This window comes from Meleagris gallopavo, chromosome 1, assembly GCF_905368555.1.
Source record: "Meleagris gallopavo chromosome 1, MGAL_WU_HG_1.1, whole genome shotgun sequence".
NCBI lineage: Eukaryota > Metazoa > Chordata > Aves > Galliformes > Phasianidae > Meleagris > Meleagris gallopavo.
In genome coordinates, this window is record NC_139404.1 from 120,549,032 (window position 1) to 120,567,802 (window position 18,771).

The 18,771-nt window shown below is 39.1% G+C and overlaps 1 long non-coding RNA gene across 18 annotated transcripts in view; it reads right to left on the reverse strand.

The window, feature by feature from the left end:
- Positions 1 to 744: 744 nt before the first annotated feature.
- The window catches only part of LOC104915444 (uncharacterized), a 59,881-nt gene continuing 41,854 nt past the window's right edge, over positions 745 to 18,771 (reverse strand). For 15 of the 18 annotated variants that reach the window (XR_796359.4, XR_014880179.1, XR_014880185.1 and 12 more), the window contains one exon: positions 15,252 to 18,670. This is a non-coding gene — a long non-coding RNA (uncharacterized LOC104915444). The other 3 variants (XR_014880172.1, XR_014880171.1, XR_014880169.1) reach the window with 3 other exon arrangements.

The following is an 18,771-nucleotide window of genomic DNA, read 5'->3' on the forward strand; positions in this document are numbered from 1 at the left end:
TTTTTCACATAAGAAGTTAATCAAGTACATCCATTACATCCTTGGATAGCCAGCAATTTGCTAGACTAATCTCTGAAAGAGATGCTAGAAACTGAATAAAAATAGAACTTGATTTCTACATGGGGGATACAGTTGTGACAGAATGTGAACTGGCAGTAAACCAGATAAATGCTTCCAGGTATGGGGCATACATGACTTCTCTGAGCAAGTTATTCCAGTGCCTCATCTGTGAGGGAAAAAATCACCTGACACCTACTCCAACACACTGGATATTTCCCAGACTTCTTGCAATCTGCACCATTTGGCAAAGTGTATACTCTATTTGGAAACAGCCTGCCAGCTCTGGGAAGAGGAGAGCAGACTCATTATCGTCAAAATTGGATTCACATACTGTCTTCTGCCCTCTTGCATTAGCATTAAGAAAATTTCCTTGTTTTGGCTCAGGAATCAGCCATCCAAACAGAGACAGGCCAGACCCTTTCAGAATAGGATAAAGAAAGGTCACTTGAATATTTATTTAGAAGAGAGGGCACAGCTATTTAAGCATGATATGTAGGACACAGATCAGAAATTACAGTTCAATCCCATGCAAAAGAAAAAAAAAAAAAAGAGAAAGTGAAAGTGAAGGGAAGAGGAAGAGGAAAAGGAAAAGGAGAAGGAAGAGGAAAAGGAATAGGCGCTGCTTGCTTCCTTTCCACTTAACTCTGCATAAGGAAATGGAGAACATGAATTATTTTTTTAATATTCATTCCTTATTTCTGAAATATAATCTGTTGCCTTCTCCAGTGTTTTTTCTTTTCTTTTCACTGTCTTCTTAGATTACTATGAAAGCAGCTTGTGGAGCTTTTAGAGTTTTCTCATGCCTTGTCTGGAAGGTGCTTAATTAAGAGCCGACAAAAACAGATGAGAGAAAGAGTTATATGCAACCTACCCAGAAGCCTTGTCCTCTTTATTTCTCACTTTTCACTGCTCCTATGTTTCTGATGATATACACTTGTTATTTCTTTAGTCATTTGTAGAATTCTCTGGGAAAAGGAGACTAGGCAATGTCCATATTTCTAGTGGGAAAGGAAATGGAACAGGAAGGAAGGATGAAAGGAAGAAAAGAACAAAGGAACAAAGGAAGAAAGAAAGGATGTTGCCTGACTGCAAAGCATCACTTCTGCATCACCCGAAACTTCAGTTTGCTAACTCAAAATCTTACTGAATATTCTCCCACCTGAATGTTTTGTGGAAGGGCCACGCACCATTTGTCTGTCAACCCTTTTAATATCACAGAATCGGGAAGGTTGTAAAAGACCACTAAGGCCATCTAGTCCAACTAGTAACCCATCACAACATGCCTACTAACCACGTCCCTCAGTGCCACATCTTCATGGCTCTAAAACATCTATCTCCAGGGATGGTAACTCCACCACCTCCCCGGGCATTCCGATTCCTCACCACTCTTTCTGAGAATAAATCTCATCCCAAATCCTATATCCAACCCGAATCTCTCCTGGTGCAATTTGAGGCCATTTCTTTTTGCTGTTACCTGGGAGAAGAGCCTGATTGTCACTTGGCCACAAACTCCTTGCACGCAGTTGTAGAGAATGGTATCATTCCTTTCTCCTCTTGAAATAAGTAGTGTGGCTGAAAGGGCTACTTACTGAAAGCTCAAAAATTGCTTTAGACAATTGTGTTATGGCTGACTACATACACAAGGCCTCCAGCAGAAAAACTCCCAGGAAAATTACAAGGAGCAAAACTATAAGAAGCAATTTTTACTTTGACTAATGAAGTAAGCACCCTGACAGGAGTGCTGCATGCTATATTTATTCCGGTGGTGCCAAGTTATTCTCTTTAATACGTGAGGCATTGGGAAAGAAGATAGCAGATAATGCTGGAAATGGTAATAGGATGTGGAGTCAAATGACAGCTGAGCTCATGGTGAGTGTTTTTCCCACATCAGCTCAGATCAGGGGTCTATCTGACAGGGACATGGGCAGAGATAGTCATCGGTCCCCCTCAAACTGTAGCAAGATTTTTAGAAGGGACATGCAATCATAGCCAGCTTAAGTGTTTCAAAAAGATAATGAGGTTCTGCTTCTCCACAGCATTGCAAATCATCAGATATCTTAAGTGTGTGCGCTGACAACTCAGTGGGATACCTGTTATTTAGTATTCTCCCAGTACTAAGACACCAAGGTAGTGAAGTCTGAGGCACAGGACCCTTGGCAGGGGCATAATCTGCCTCTGAAGACCACCAAGGCTTTCTTGGACAGACCAAATCACTGTGGTTGCCCTCCTATCATGCTGAAGCTGCACTCTTGCAAGGTAGATGAAATGGATTCCACTGCCCTCCATGCCTGCCATTGAAATCAGTAGTAGAACACGCAGAGTAAATGAATTGTTCACGAAAAAGTGTACCTGAAAGGGGAAAAAAGTAGAAGGTATAACAACATCAAGTCTGTGATGATGGTAACCCTGAGGGTTAGAAAAAGCTGGGATGCAAGTCAAAGAAGTCTTGATGTCTTCTTCATAATGGACTAATCCGTGTGTCATAGCCAAGTGTGAGTCAGGGGCCACACAGAAATAGAAAATGGTTTCCATTCAACCACAGTGAATGTCTCAGGAGGCTTTTGAACAACTCCATACCTCCCTTCTCTCCAAAACTCAAGTGAGCTGCTGACCCTCAACAACTGCTTTCCAGAGAGGATGTATGAGCCATTCCATAACTTCTTGACATTTTTCCAGGCATCTTCTTCATCTTTCACATATTGCCTCATCATTGGAAACTGTAATGTTCTTGTTAGTTTCAAGGTCAGTTTTTATTTCACATCACTACTTCTGAGAGGCATTTCTTCGACAAACAGCATCCTCCTTTCTGAAGAAAAGACTTTCATTACAAGGAAGTGTACACGATCCTACAGAGAAGGTGGATTTATTTATCACTCAAGAGATACACATTAAACCTCCTCACATTACTTATACACAGAAAGATAGATTATTGAGGCTGTAAGAGAATAGTAGCTCTAATGAAAGAAAATGAATCTCCAGCTGATTTTTTCCAGGCTACTAACAAAGGCAAGAAAGAGATCTTTATTTTATTGTAAGAAAAAACCCTCCCACACATTTGCAATATAATTCTTCAATTTTATGTGCTTTCAAAAGGTTTTTGTTTGTTTGTTTGTTTGTTTGTTTTTTCCTCAGAATTCCCATGGACAGTGTCTCAAGAAGAGATTTTGTTTGATTTTCCTATTGACTTCATTTTCTGAGGGCACCAGCATTTTTCTGAGAGCACTTATCCGTCAGTATTTCTTTCTTCGCATTTCTTGTCCCAGTCTGTGGTTAAAACATGCTGATCCTATTCAGGGGCCACAGCTCTGATCTGCATTTGATTTAGGAGGTGTTCATAAACAACTTTAATGGAAGAACTGGATGATATTCTTCTACCTCTCAGCTGGCTATATGTAGAGCTGACAGAGATTGTCTGACACACACTTCTTCCAGATCTTACTTTTGCCTGAACAGATTTGCCCATCCTTGGTGTGAATAAAAAAATACAACAGCTATCTAAGGTGTCTGAGTTTGGGAAATAAGTTGTTTATGAAAGTTCTCCATGTGGTGATTGGAAATGGAAATAGTTGAGATGCTCACAGTGTGCAACGCTTATTAGAAGCCTGATAGCATAATGTAGATCTCTTTCCCAAACACAGGCTCCACTGTTGCAATTACTCAGACAGCATGTCTGCACAACTGTACAGAGAGAGAGAGTGAAAAATAAATCTTAAAAGAACACTAAGCTATGAATTATGGAGATCTGTATTTGCATTTGAGAAGAATGCATATGATAAAACCTGTCTGCCATCATCCTTCCAAAGAAGTTGGATTGCATGTGACTGCACCCCCTGCTGTGCTACACCGTAAGTTATACAAGAGTGCTGCTGTTATTTTACTCATCTCTGAAGTTTCTGGTCTCTCTGAAATTTCCTTTATGGATTTCTAAATCTATAAAATGAATTGTACATGGAACTGCACAAATTTGTTGTCTTAAGTCTGAAGTGACAATGAGAAACAGGAAAAAGATCATGGCAGGGAAGCTAACTTTGGGGAGTACTAAACACTCCCAACTTGTTGTAGGGTTTAATTTTCTTTAAAGATGCTTTAAAGGGAGTGCAAAAGCAATCTGCCTTCATTCTAAAGATCCCTTCACATCCAAGATCATTATCATAAAGGAGAGACTTAAAAAAATGTTGAAGAACTCCTTAGCCATTTGTCTAATCAGTCTCATAGAATACGTACCATGTTGGATGATCCTGCAGGAATAGGGCAGAATTTCTCAACGTACTGCAAGCAACTTGGCTCTCTGTGCTCTTTTTCAGCAATGCAGTGTCTGAGGAGGTTAAGATTGTTTGAGCTTTACATGAAATCATGGAGTAGAACAGCCTTTAAGAAACACAAAAAGCATGAAAACAGGACAGATCCCTTTGGTGTTAAAGATTTGCTTATTTAAGCCAGACTTTCACAGAACTTAGAACTCAGACCTTTCAGATGGTGTTCTAACATGATTGACAAATCCTGTCATCTGGCAGAGAACCTGATTCATAAGATACTGTTCTTATTCCCATATTTTAAGCTAAAGAATGTTGAGAAAAAAATAGCGAATCTGTTGTCTGTGGACAAATAGGCAGCTTCACATTAAATCTGTATGAAACATTTCCCAAATGATACACAAATAAAACCATATTCTGTGCTTGTTTGCAAACAGAAAGTTGCATAACATGATCAAGCCTGGCAGCTATCTGGTGTTTACGGGAAGTTGTTACAAACTATATTTTAGATTTAAAAATGCAGTTAAAAATGCCAGAAGTTGGAAACTAACCATAGTCTGTGGCTTCATCAGCCTTAGTTCAGAAAAAAAACATATGGTAACACATGCTTAGCTTAAGGCCAACCAATGTCTGGGCCACAGATATCTGTAAAAAGCTGAACTTGCCACGATTCCCTTTTCATCTCTCCTAAATAAATCAGGCTTAGGAATTATATCGATAAGTTTCCAACATTCAAAGAAAGGCATGAGAGAGCAGAGGCAGTCTAGACACCAGCTGCTACTCTGAGAGGTTTTCCTCCAGACAAGATTTCTGTACAGCCTTTGATAAAATGAGCATTTGTGTTTTGTGTGATCCTGACTCCTTACAATAACATAATAATTACTAAATTTCTTGTTTTTGATCTTTACTTAAAGTATAAATTTTCTAACATATCATTTCAAAACGTTTTGAAAAAGAAATTATTTTCATTTGTATGCAGCCTTTCCCACTTTGAAAACTGTCTTGGATTTTGCTTTGCAGCACAATTGCTGTTGTACCACATACAGTGACAACTTGTTATCCTTTGCTCAGGGGACATAATCTCCCTTTTTTCGGCCTTCTAATCCACCACTGAATCACTGCTGAACTCCTTAAAGAAGAAAGCAAGGATGTCCTGATTCATGGCTTTAAACTGTTGTGTGGAATAAAAACAAACAACAAAACAAAAAAAGTGTAAAGGGTAAATACTACATTGTACAACATTATATGAGAGAAATTACATATTTATGGTCTTACACAGAATTTCATAGAATTATTAGGGAATCATCCATAAACAAAATAGATTCATGGATGGAGACTTAATGGGAAATGACTCGTGATGGTCAATTCCCTAAGAGGAAGAATGTAGTCATTGCTACACAGAATTCATATCTAAAATAATCTTCAACACATCATTATTGAGACCTATATATGGAAGAATGATCAGGCAGGTTCCATGCTCTTTTTAAATACCAGATTCTTCCAAGATTTTCAGAAACTTTGAATTTGTCTTACATCCTGTTGTGTGTTGGATGGTCAACACGGGGTGCTCAGAGGTTTCCCGTGGAAAACACAGGATTGTTTGCTATCCTTTAGTCTTAGAGAAAAATTAGAAGATATGCTTCCTGAACTAACATGGACAGAAGACTGACATCTGTGAATGTCATCAACTTGGCTGCCTGACACCTTCCTGTAGTTTTCTTCACAGATAACAGCAGCCACAACAGTTGGCAGCCCAGTAGCATCTTCCTTCAGCCCATTATCTGCCATGTTCTTAGGCCAAAGACAGCACAGAGATCGACAGAGAGCATAATACAGTGAATGTATTACCTGTGGGAGTTGTTTTTTGTATTGACAGAGCAAAAAAAGCAGCAAGAATGGTTAAATTCTGGGGCAAATATTTCTTTACATACTTTCCTTCATCGTCATTGCTCTGTATTCACATTTGTGAATATCAAAGACCTCTCTCAGCAGCTGTTTCCACTGATTGGAGCTGCACAATTAGTGTAATATTTCTGTTGTTGCTCAGTTTTCAACTAGACAAAGCTTCTCATTTAGAGCTTGGACATAGAGAATTGAGCTGATCTGAACTGATCTGAGAATAGAGCTTGACTCTTAATGATTCTTAGATCAATATATCTTGATCTGTCAAAGAGAGCTTTCAAATCCCAGAGATAGTAGCAATGTATGGTGATTTCACATAGCTTTCTTGTATGGTATCAGTGATAGCAAGTCCATACTAGAAGCATCTATGAAGAACAAACTTCCATTTTCTAGCGTCATTAGGATGCTTATTTTGCAGGGACTACAGCACTATCGGAAGGTTTGCAAAAATTTCTGTCGCTAGTGGCTGAACATGTGCCTTTAACCTCATTTGCTCTTGTGTAAGGATATAGATGACAGATGAGCAGCAAAATCTTGTTTCTTTGCTGTTTTGCAAAAAGCAGGAATAGATGGATGCAGAGACTACAGAGCTTTGAAGAACCATACTTGCAGGTACACTTGAGCATATGTTCTGCTAGAGATATTCACAGAAATGAGACAAGGATCCTGCATGATTTCTGCTGAGCACTGCTGTATTTCTTTCTGAACTCATCAACTTATCCAGTATCTAATTTCAGTGCATAACATTACAGAAGGATTAGTGCCTTGCTAATCGTGTCATTGCTTTGCAGGTTTCTTCTTTGATATATTTTTGTAACCAGAAGAAAATGACCTCTGAATTCTGCTTCAGTCAGCCACGTTGTCTCACTTGAGAACTGTACCAGTTACACTATTATATGTTTTTCAATCCATTCTGATATTGTTTGGGATGAGATAAGTTGACCTTTAGGAAATACATTTACAGCTGAATGTGCAAGAAATGACAGCCTGAAACAGTATGTTCTTGTCAGGATAATAAAAGCAAGCTCCAAAAAACATCTAATCTATGCACACTTCTTTTCTTTCAGTAGTGACTGCAATTTCAAGGGAAAGGTAAGCAGGTGATTGATTTGTTTATGGAGAGTCATGAGAGCACATTGGAGGTGAATTTCAAGTGTGCTCTTGAACTCTACGTTAGCTGTGGAATAATGCATGGATTAAAGGTTCAGTGACAGTGCCTGCAACTCAGGTGTAGTCCTGGCTACCTTTTGGGTTTTAGAAAGATGGTTCAGGGTTAAAAGATTTAATGAGCATTCTGGGAAACATCCATGAACCCATGAGACCTGGGAAAAAATGAGTAGTTAAAATTTAATTATCCTTTGGAAAATTTTCAATACCAGTAATTAAAAAAAAGATGAGATGCAATTGCACCATCCAAGTTTGATGATAAACTATGTAAAGCTACATGAAAGGTGAGGAAGTCTTCACTGTGATAAGTACTGAGAGATTTTACAGTGGATGCCAGGGACTCTATATGTTATATGGCTGCATTTGTTGATAGTTTCTTCCATTTGAAGAATTGAGAGCTGGCTTGGAAGTGAAATATCCGATGCATTTAAGTCAGCCAACACTACCTTGGTCAGTTTAAAAGTAGTTTTTCCTTTTTGATTCTAGACATTATGCTGGGAATTGGGTAATTCATTAGAGATACTGGCCTCTGTTCCACTGAAACAAACAAACAAAAAAACAACAACAACAAAAAACAAAAACCCATGACTCAGGGCTTAGGCTCCCTCCAGAGGAGAAATTCAGACATTTCTTTTAATCCCAAATAACAAAGTTTCCACAGAGGATTCCCATGAAGCATGGACCTTTCATGTTTGGTCACAGACCACCTGAATAGCAGTTGCTGACATGAAGAAAATGAAGGAAATGAGTAGAATTTTCTAGATTTTTCTGATACGTAACAATGTGAAGATGGCATAGTGGCACATCCATTTTTGAAAACCATCCTTATACAATTTGTTGAATGTCACATGTTTGGGTTGGACAGGAGCTTAAATATAATCTATTATTAATTCTGTGGATTCTGCCCAAATAATCCTCCCCGGCAAATAAAGAAATAAATTGAAGACAGGCAATGATTCAAGCACAGAAACTAGGAGTGTGATGGACTCCTTCCACAGCACGGGCATCTTCTTTGTGTCTCTGTTGATAACAGTTTGTAAAGTGTTTCTCTAAGACAATGGGAATGAGTAAATTATTCATTTAAAAGGCAAATCTGCTTGTAAAGTTCTGTAATGACGAGTTGTTCCTAATATCAAATAAAGTACAGATCTTTTGTCTAATTGCCATCTCAAAATGACAGCGACCTAAACCCTTGGTAATGGGCTCATTTATCCAGCCCAGTTAAATGCCAGTTTATCTTTTTAATTTACACCACAACATCACAGAAGGAGTAGTTCTTAGGGTTCAGCATGTTGCTGTGAATTACTGAATGTGAAGCTGCCAAATCTTTTTGCATCAGATTCACAGTACCCTCTTGGAATTATTCTGTATTCATTATCGCCAAGAACAACAAGATATAGAAATTAATTGGATTAATTGAAATCAATTTGCATAAATGAAAGATGACCTTTGTTCTCTTTCATAGTCTTGGTAATCCTTTTGCATATTTCTGAAAAACAAACAGAAACTCTCATAAAGGAGTCACATTCCCAGGATCCTACAATACTGATGGATTTTCTCAGATTATTTGCCAAGAAAGACATACTACACTACCTGCAGCTGATGTTCTCTACAAGTGGTAGTCCCAAATATAACTTATGCAAAGAAGTATGCATATACTCGAGTAGGTACAGGGTTAGGAAAGATCTACCTTTTCTCCCCTCCCCAACCCTCCAACATGTGTTTGTGATCATACATTTCTCAAGCACCTATACTTTGAAATGCAAGAAAGAAGATGATCTTCACAGAAATTCAGCATCTCGGCATTTATTTTGATTACCCTCATGCTTTTCAGCTTGATCCCAAATGCTCAATTTATAAGGACTGGCAGTAGGATATAGCAGATGCTTTCTAAGTAATATAGTTTCTGCTACATTCTCAACATAGTTAACATCTTTCTGACCACAGAGTAGTTTTTTATGTTGGCAAGAGGACGCATGCAATGTCGTAGTCTCTAAGCCTCAATCAAGGAGGAGTTCTGCAAAATCACATAAAGTCTTGGTTTGAAATTCTAATCCCAATGTCAGGGCTGAAAATTGAACTTTTCCAAAAGAAAAACTTAGTCTGTCTGTTTGCTCAAATTGTGCAACACATCATTTCAAATGAAACATTTTTATGAGATACATCAAAGAAGACTTAGTCATTCAGGAAACAGTGTCTGACTGACATATATAGAATATGCTCTTTCTGTGCTTATTCGTATAAACAGTAGAAATAATGTCCTGTGTCAAATTTCAGCACATCAGAGTTTGCCTTATGTGTGGAATTTCCACTTTGGAATATATTTATTTCTCTGGAATCTGTCCATACTGCAACTGACAAGGTAAGAAACAAGTTCAACCACAAGCTGGATCACACGTATCTCAAGCAGACGATTTACATGTACAATATTTTGAGAGATGAAGGAGAAACTGAGATCTATGAGGTTTCTTTATGAAATATTGTAAATGTAAATGTAAAGCATAAAGGCATAGAGGTCCCTCTGTTTCAGACAGATTGGAGAGCTAAAAAGAAGAGAAGCACAACTTCCAGCCCCTTGTACATACATGCAGCCTCTTGGTTTAAATGAGCTGCAGAATCTCATGGCAACTGAAGCATCCTGAACCTGTTCCACGTCAAGGACTCAGAGTCCTGGGGAACAGACAGAGCTAACATCACGTTTGTGCTTGGGAGCTGGTTTGTCTCCTCACAGATGAGAAGGACCATCTGCAGAGCTCCCCGGGGCAGAGCCAGCCTGTGAGTACACTGGGATCTCCACAAGATGATTTTTCTTCTACTCCAAACACGGTGGTAGCACAGAGTTGGTTTGCATCCTTCAGTACACAAAACATCTCTAACTATATATTTAAATAAACAAAGCACGGGTGTCTGTACATATGCCAGGCCTGCTGTCTGACTTTTCCAGCCTGAGTGCCAGGGAAAGCATCTGTGCATAACTATAGTAAAGATACCATGCCCTGAGGGCCAGAGGGCTTAGTCTTGCTGAGCTCTTATGCTGCTCCTTTGCAAAACAATTCTTCAGCTCTACTAGTCTGTCACATATTAATAGACCCTATTTTTCTCCACCTTTCATCTTTACTGGTCCTCTTTCCATTTTCTGAAAGAAGCCAGACAACTCAAATCTTGCACAGATCATGAAGGTCACTGTTTAGAAACCTAGCTCTTCAGAGAGCTGGTTGTATGTGCGTCCCCTTACTCCTGTGCTGTGGCAAAAGTATATTTCTGGGTGCCTTCCTTCCCGCAATGGCTTCTCTCCTATCATGTCTTGACTCTTCACTTGAATGGCAAAACTCATGTTGATCTCCAGTTTGAAACCTGCAACATAGCCTACATCTCCCTGTCAGTCTTTCCCCAAACCCGCTTCTGGAACTCAGCTTTCCACTTCCAGGCCTCCTCTTCTCCTTGAAGACATCCACAGATCGCCATGCCCATTTAATTTAAGGTCATATGTTCAATCCCTCATTCAGAAATCACATGTAAATGCTTTCCATAACGGCTAGTGGTGTTCAGTCTACTAGAAAACATCCAACAATGGCAGCTTCTGCCACAAGGTGATCAACTCATCTGGAAGTTGAAATGCAACACAGAATAGTGTTGGATACAGCATTATCAGTAAATAGAATAATGCTTTATTTGTTTGGGACGTGTTGTAGAAAAAGAAGCAGAAGTCCACCTTCCTGGAGATAGACTGAATTGGTCATACTTAACAGTTCTGAAACTGGGGAATATCTGCCTCTCCTTTCTCCTTGACCACATTTTAAAGAGGCTAAGAGCACACTGAAGTAACAATTATCAATCTCTCATAGGGACAGGTATCAGAAAAACTGTTTGAGACCTCCTGCTGCAACATACAGCACTATGGACAATGAAGTCTTTACAGTTCTGTCTCACAGCTCTGAATGACTTCTGGCCACATTCTCTGAAGTCATAGCAATCATAGTGTGTACTGAGGGCAAGAAATGAAAAGTAGAACAAGAAGAGTAAAGCTATGTCCATAAAGCATGAGAAAAGCAAGAGTGCTGATGGAGGAGGAGGGACACATAGTAAAGTGAAATACTGATATGAAAATGAGATACAGCCTCAGCAGAGAAAAGGTATGGTACAATTAAGAACTGAAAAGAATTCAGGCGCCTTCATACAAACAAGTTGACAATTTCACTGTCTCTGAATAGGGATGATTTCAAACTTTCTTAAATTAGCTTTTGTGTGAATCAGTAGGATTGGCCTTTTGTTTTTCAGCATGCATTCTGTATAGCTCACTTATGCACAGTGACAGCGTGGCATTCGGTGAATTTTAGAATGTCCGTCTGGCTTGATTGCTCTGCATTTATTTGTGAGCATCACCAATAAAGCACTCAGGAGACTGTCTGTTATATGTGTCAGGGAACAGCTAGGTTATTTTATTCCTGTTGTCAGAACAAGCCAGTCCAAAGGAAGAACAAGGAAAGCAAATGCTGTCTCTAAAGTTGGTACTATTTCATGATCTTTCCTTACTCAGAACTAGCAGACTTGTGATTGCAAGCTGTTGCAAAACACAGAATAGGCAGGAGAGCTCATTGTCTCAGTTCCCAGAACTTTTAAGGTCAGGCATATACTGAAATGGTGAATCTTTAGATTTAATGTTGAGTGCACACATGCATTTGACTGGACCAAATGGTGTCCACTTTGGTTACGCAACTAGTGAAATTCCACTGGGATGCTGCCCAAACTATCGGGATGTGCCAGAACGGGCCTTCTGTTACGAAAGGAAAAACAAAAACAACAGAGCCATAAATGACAAACAAAGTCAGCCTCAGCATTTGCCTACTAGCATAGCTCATCCCATGCAGTATGTTCTTGATCAGAGCTATACAGTGAGTTATAGACACATGGCAACTAAAAAATAAAAAATTAGTAATTATTAAATTAGGAAAATCAGATTCTGGGGGTTACAGAATCACTAATTACATCTGCCCAGAGGGAAAACAAATAACACTTAGAAAGCATTGAATTAAGTATGCTCTTGAGGCTGCAGTTGTAAGCCCTTGTTCTTACAGAATGACTTAATTAGTTGCATAAAAGCTTATCAGCTTCTGTAGGATTTTATTTTAAACCAAAATTCATTTTAGTTTAAAATTTAAAACATCAAACACTAGAGCTGCTATATTTACCGGTACTAATTTTAACTGTTATTAATAAAGTCATGCTATCTGCTAAGGGCCAGAAGTTAATTTCCTACTCATACCAATCTCTCAGATTTCTCATGCCAAAGCCGCACGTCAGCCTGGCACCAAGGCCTGCCTTTCAGCTGATAGCAGTGCCTCCACAATCTGTTCGCTCTCTGTTTAGTTCAAAGGGCTGGCAGCAACCACAGCCAAATCTAGAGCACTCATGCTTGCTCCAAGACCTCAGGCCCATGCCCTCTGCAGAAGTCAGTAAAGCAGGCCAGGCCATCAGAAGCAGCTTTGGTGACAGCAGTGCTTTCCTTAAGTGGCTGTGGATAGCATAAGTCCTGGTTCAAACTTCTCACTCACAGAATTAAGATTTGGATTCGTACTGATCAGCGAGTTCAGAGCAGATCCAGCAAGTATCCCCAGGCTGGGTGATGATAATATTGGTAGACACTACAAAGAGTCGCACAGAATCACAGAATGGCCAGGGTTGGAAGGGACCTCAAGGATCACGAAGCTCCAACCCCCCTGCCACATGCAGGGCCACCAACCTTCACATTCAATACTAGACCAGGCTGCCCAGGGCCCCGTCCAACCTGGCCTTGAACACCTCCAGGGACGGGGCATCCACAACCTCTCTGGGCAGCCTGTTCCAGCACCTCACCACTCTCTAAAGAACTTCTCCCTGCCATCCAACCTAAATCTTCCCACCCTCAACTTAAAACTAGAGTCTCTTTTTGAGGCTATTGGGCAAGATTTAGGGCAGTGGCTAGAAGCATTGTTTGGATGAGTGCTAAAATTCCAAGCCCAGAATTAAGGTCATTTGTCCTTATCAGAGGAAACAAATAGGTAATCACGTCATCCCATAGTGTCATCCCATGAAAGTTCACTACAGAATCTGCAGGAATTTTGCCATTGACTTCAACAGCATCTGGGACAGTCTGCATTTCTTGCCAAAACTGAACCATTGCTCTGGTACGATGGGTAATTCTGTGTCTCAGAACTCTTAACATGCTAATGTTTCCATTGACTCCTTGATAAATCAATAAAGTCAAAAATCCTCAGTAACCCTTCCCTTTTAATTATCAGACAGTGGCATAATGTATCATGTCTACTGACTTGCAGTAGTGTGCTGCATAATGGAAATGCCCTTGGATATGCATGCTTTTATATCCTTCATGTTTCCCCATTGTAACTGCACAGGTTTATATACTGTCAATGTGCTAATTTGGGTAACGTATTGCAAGGGCATTGTAGTGGCAACAGTTTATCAATTACATTTTGTCCTCTTTTTTGTCATTAGTGCTATTTAAGAAGGCAACTATTTATGTCAGGACCTCCCTCTAAACATAATGAATTTTACAATGTAGCCATACTAGTGCACTGTCATGCCTGTCCCTTCCTTATTATTATGATTATTATTAATTATGATCATATTTGAATTCAGGATGCAACCTTATCTGAATCCAATGCAAACTACTGTCTTTGAAAGAGAAGGTCTCTAGCAAAGAAGTTGTTAGACCTGTCCCTGCAGGTCATGTGCCACTACTGCATGTGTTACCTAGGGCCCAGAGTAGTAGCTTTCTTGGTCCACACAAATATACTTCAAAAAATTATTTGGAAATGCAAAAAATACTTTTGGGCATTAGTCTAACTTTCTCTTTTTTGTTGTGTGTGTTTTTTTTAACCTGTGCATTACTTCACTGGCATTCAATCAATGTTGTATGAGATCATAACCAAGTTCACATCAACCCTTTTTCTAATGGGTAAACAATCCATTTTTCATACATCCTACTTTCACTAGGGAGATTTAATTGTTCCCCAAAACAGCCAGGTGTTTGTCATCTACCTGCCTCCAAAGTGACAGATAAATAAGACTTTGCTTTTTCCTGGGGCTCTACGTCAGTAACATTAATTCTTAATGGCTCTTGCTCTAGGATGATCTGGAAAAACAGATAGGTACCTTCTAAAAGCCCACTTATTCAATGAGATTAAAAATATTATTTATGCTATTAAAGAAAGCATTAACTCTAAGTCTAGATAACTGTGCATGCTTGTATACAGACTCAATTAACAAACTATTTCTCCTGTTTAAAACTTGTCTAAAACCACTGCTAAATTTTGACCAGGGTCATATGTGTGCCAGAAGAGCAAATATTGCCTGAAACTATGACTCCATGATGCTAACTGATGAAATAAGCAAATTCAAAGACCACTGTCTTCAAATGTCTATATATTTTTTTCTATTTCACAAAAGGAGAAATAATCTTTGCAAAACTTCAGAACATTCAGTCTTTGCCCTTGCAAATGAAAAGTCAAAAGAAAATCTGAAAAGTACACAAAAAGTAGAGAATTGCCTTTTCCAGAAGAGATTTATTCTATTCTTCATAGGGATATTTGTAGGGGAAAAAAAAAGGTATTTTAAGAGGGTTTAAGCATTTTCCCTCTTGATACCCTATGCCGGATGAAAATTCTGAATGATAACTTATGATACAGATGATAAGTAGTCACTAAGATCCTTAAAATATAAAGTTGCCAGCTCTCCTGGGGACATGCCAATGTGTCCTACTAACTCAACAGCCTAAGGGACAGTGTACTCCAGAATAGTGTGTCTTGCTGCAGCCTGGGTTGGGGCCTTCTCCACTCTTCGCAGGTGAGGGAACAGAGAAAGAAAAAAACGTAGAAACTTCACTAAAAATTTATTTGTGGTTCTGTTCACAGTCTTAAAATGTGTAAATTCTAAGAGGACATATTAGAAATATGTGCAATGATACTGATTTCTGTTAGTCAGTGATCATCCTGTTACAACTCTCCAAAAGCAAATGGTGGTACTGCAAGTGTCAGGGCCCTGCAGACACCAGCAGGGCCTTAGTACCTGTTCTCCATCACAGCCACCACACCAACAGGCTCCCTTTTCACCCCAGCCTGGGGCTGTCCATCCCTGCTCCCATGATGTCACTGCAGTGCCAGCTTCCATCTTTGTCTCTGATCCCATCTCCTAGTGAAGCCAATGGCTTGCTCGTTACTAGTTCCGCATGGGGTTCTCAATGACCCTGTTATCAGCACCTGGCTCTGCCTAACCTTCTGTAGATCTTGTAGGGCTGTCCCCTACCAGTGAGAGCATTTGCCTCCTCAGCTCCCATTCCTCAGGAGTCAGACAATCCTCTCTGTACTCTGAAAGTAAGCAAGCAGAGCTGGCAAGAAATAGATGCCTCAGATGTACATGTGTTTGCTGCATACTGGACGTCCATCCTTCAAAGCTATTTTCTCTGAAATGGCACCTGTCTTTCACCAGTTCTCAGTATGAACTATCAGAAAATGCTCAGTTGGAAAGGATCTTGTGATGCTCTGATGCATCTTAGCAAGCTGCACAGAGTGGGAAGTACAGCTGAGTGACAGACTCTGAGGATACTGATACAAATGGCTTCACAGTACCACTGGAGTTTTCCAGCTGTTTTTCAACCATGTTTTCTTTGAATATGCATTCAAAAATGCATCTCTTACTGTAAGTAAGCACAGTCAAATGGAGAAAAAATGTTTCAGAAAGTATATAGCATATATATATATGTGGATTTATATATACAAACTAATCAATAATTGCCATTTTCAAATGTTTTGAAGAAAAAAAATCATTTTCTCATGTGGAGAAAGAGAGCGAGCTAGAAAGAATTACACACATATGCAAGTATATGAGCATAGCCAAGTGCACTCAGACTTTCTTTCTCAAGCAACAAACGAGGCTGCTTGAGGCTTTCCAAATTCAGTTAGATGCCCTTTGCATTGCACAGCTTCCCGGACCCATCTGTACAAGCTTCTGTCACACAGCCATCCTCAAAGTGCATGTATTAAAATTTAAGCGAGGTTGTTTACAAAATAGTTCCAAGACTGTCCCTTTGTGGAAGTACTGGTTTGCAGAACATCTGTTGCTTTCAATAGTCAATACAGAGCCATTTGTTTCATCTGAAAGCAATGGCATTTCCCTGTGCTATTGCCATGCTCCCATGAATCAAAGGAAATATGTTAAGAGCATTCAGCCATTATTAATTTTTTACCTGGGGACTCTGTCTTTCTCTGATCACACATTTATCAGCATTAATTTTGACTTGATTTTTAATAGCATGCTCTCTGTGATGATTTTTATTAAATAGGAAAACATTTGGAATCTGAATTGGGTAGAATGGCTCAGTGCAGGTTTGTTAGTTATTTTGGCTTCATTTCTGCATGTGCAGGTTGATCCATTTTGTAGAAAAAGCAAATAACTTGCAACTGTGTCAGCTTCCCTTTGGCTAGCATCAATTTCTCTGAAAAGTAGATTCAGCAAATAATACCACCTCAGCCCATTCCTTCCATTTTTCTTAAGATTTGCCCTTTTCTAAGGTTGTTTGTTGTTTTTTTTTCTAATATTATTCAGAATCCACCGTAAGTCAAGATGAGATTTTTGTTAAGTTACATCAATGAAAATATAAGGCAGGCTGAGAAATCACTACTGAAATCTTTTACTTGCAGATTTCTTATCTATATCACACCTGAAAGGAGGCTGTGGTGAGGTGGGGTTGGCCCTTTCTCCCAGGTAACAGTGATAGGATGAGAGAGAATGGCCTCAAGTTGGTCCAGGGGAGGTTCAGGTTGGCTATTGGGAAACATTTCTTCTCCAAAAGAGCAGTGAGGCAGTGGCACAGGCTGCACAAAGAGGTGGTCGAGTCACTGTTCCTGAAGGTGTTCAAGAAACATATGGACATAGCACTGAGGAACATGGTTTGATGAGATGGAGGTTGGACTAGATGGTCTTAGAGGTCTTTTTCAACCTTTATGATTCTATGATTCTACTTCTGGAAATCAGGCAGATGTCTGAAAGGCATGAAACTAAAGGCTGTCTTTTTCTATTGGACAAGTTTGTAGATGAATTATTGCATTGGTCCATTGTAGACTCTCATGAACTATTTCATCAGGATTAAAAAGTAGTGGGAGTTGAAGTAAACCTTGAAATTGTGCCCTCAGTAAACCTCTTGTACAAGCTATTTCAGTATCTAAATTCAAAACCTCTGGACTAAAAAGATGGAAAGTAATAAAATAAAAAATAAAAGTTGATAAAACAACAGAAACATTTCTAGCTCATGTGATGCACTGTAATTCTATGTGTCATAAAGATTTACATCTCGTAAATGTTTTCAGTTAGAGGTTTGCAAATAATTTGGGGTGAATTGAGTAAATATTAAATGGCAGGAAATTCCTTCTAACTTCCAAGAGGTAATAGTATATTCTGCTTTTTCCCTTTGCAGAAAATGTTTCACATTCAGGGAACAATGAATCAATAAAATAATCAATTTTCAAGAAGTATGTAAGAGTCTGGGGAATTCCTCTCACAGGCTGTACAAGCTACCCTATTTCTTAGGAGGGGTGGACACAGCATCTTAAATGACAGATGGTAGTGTGAACTAGCCTGCTGATTTTGGTCACTCAGAAGACAAGTTGTCGGAACAAGTTTACAGTAGAAACGCCTGCCACTAAATGCCATGGGGGAAATGTGTTAGGAGAGGAGGATCTTGACCTTGCACATCTCCAGTTAACAAATTTTCCAAATTAAAAATTAATAAAAAATTATTTTTTAAATTAAAAATTATATAGTCCTTCATACTAGGAGCTTTGAGAAGTTCCTTTTCAAAATTAAAGCTATGTAACACTGAGAGTACTTTAAAATATTTCTCTTCTTTTTTGATTGTCCCCTTTAAGAATGGTATGAAAGCCTTCATTTTATATTCAAAACTGGCAGGCACATAGCCCTTACTAAGTCATAGACACAAAAACAAGCTGATTTGAAATACTTTATCAAAATATTTTTTAAAATATTAAGTAATTAAAGAAATAGACAGAATGTGTCTGCTTAAAAACATTCAGAGTCTGGAAGGCCTTACTGACAAAACATATGCTCATTCAACCAAAGCTTGTAGAAGGATGCGGCATCTGCGTGTGTGCTCTAGCAGTCTCATTTCTTCATCTTTTCTTCTTTCCACAGTAATCACAGCTGACTGCTCTTCCACTTGACTACAGTCACTTCAGGTCTCCAGTGATGTTACACTGCATGGAAACACCATGCTGTTTCTGCAGAAACATGGTTCTGAATTAGATACTTAATACATGCTAAAAGATTTTTCATAGGTACCTTTTAGTATTTCACAGCCTTAGACCATTAAATCCACAAA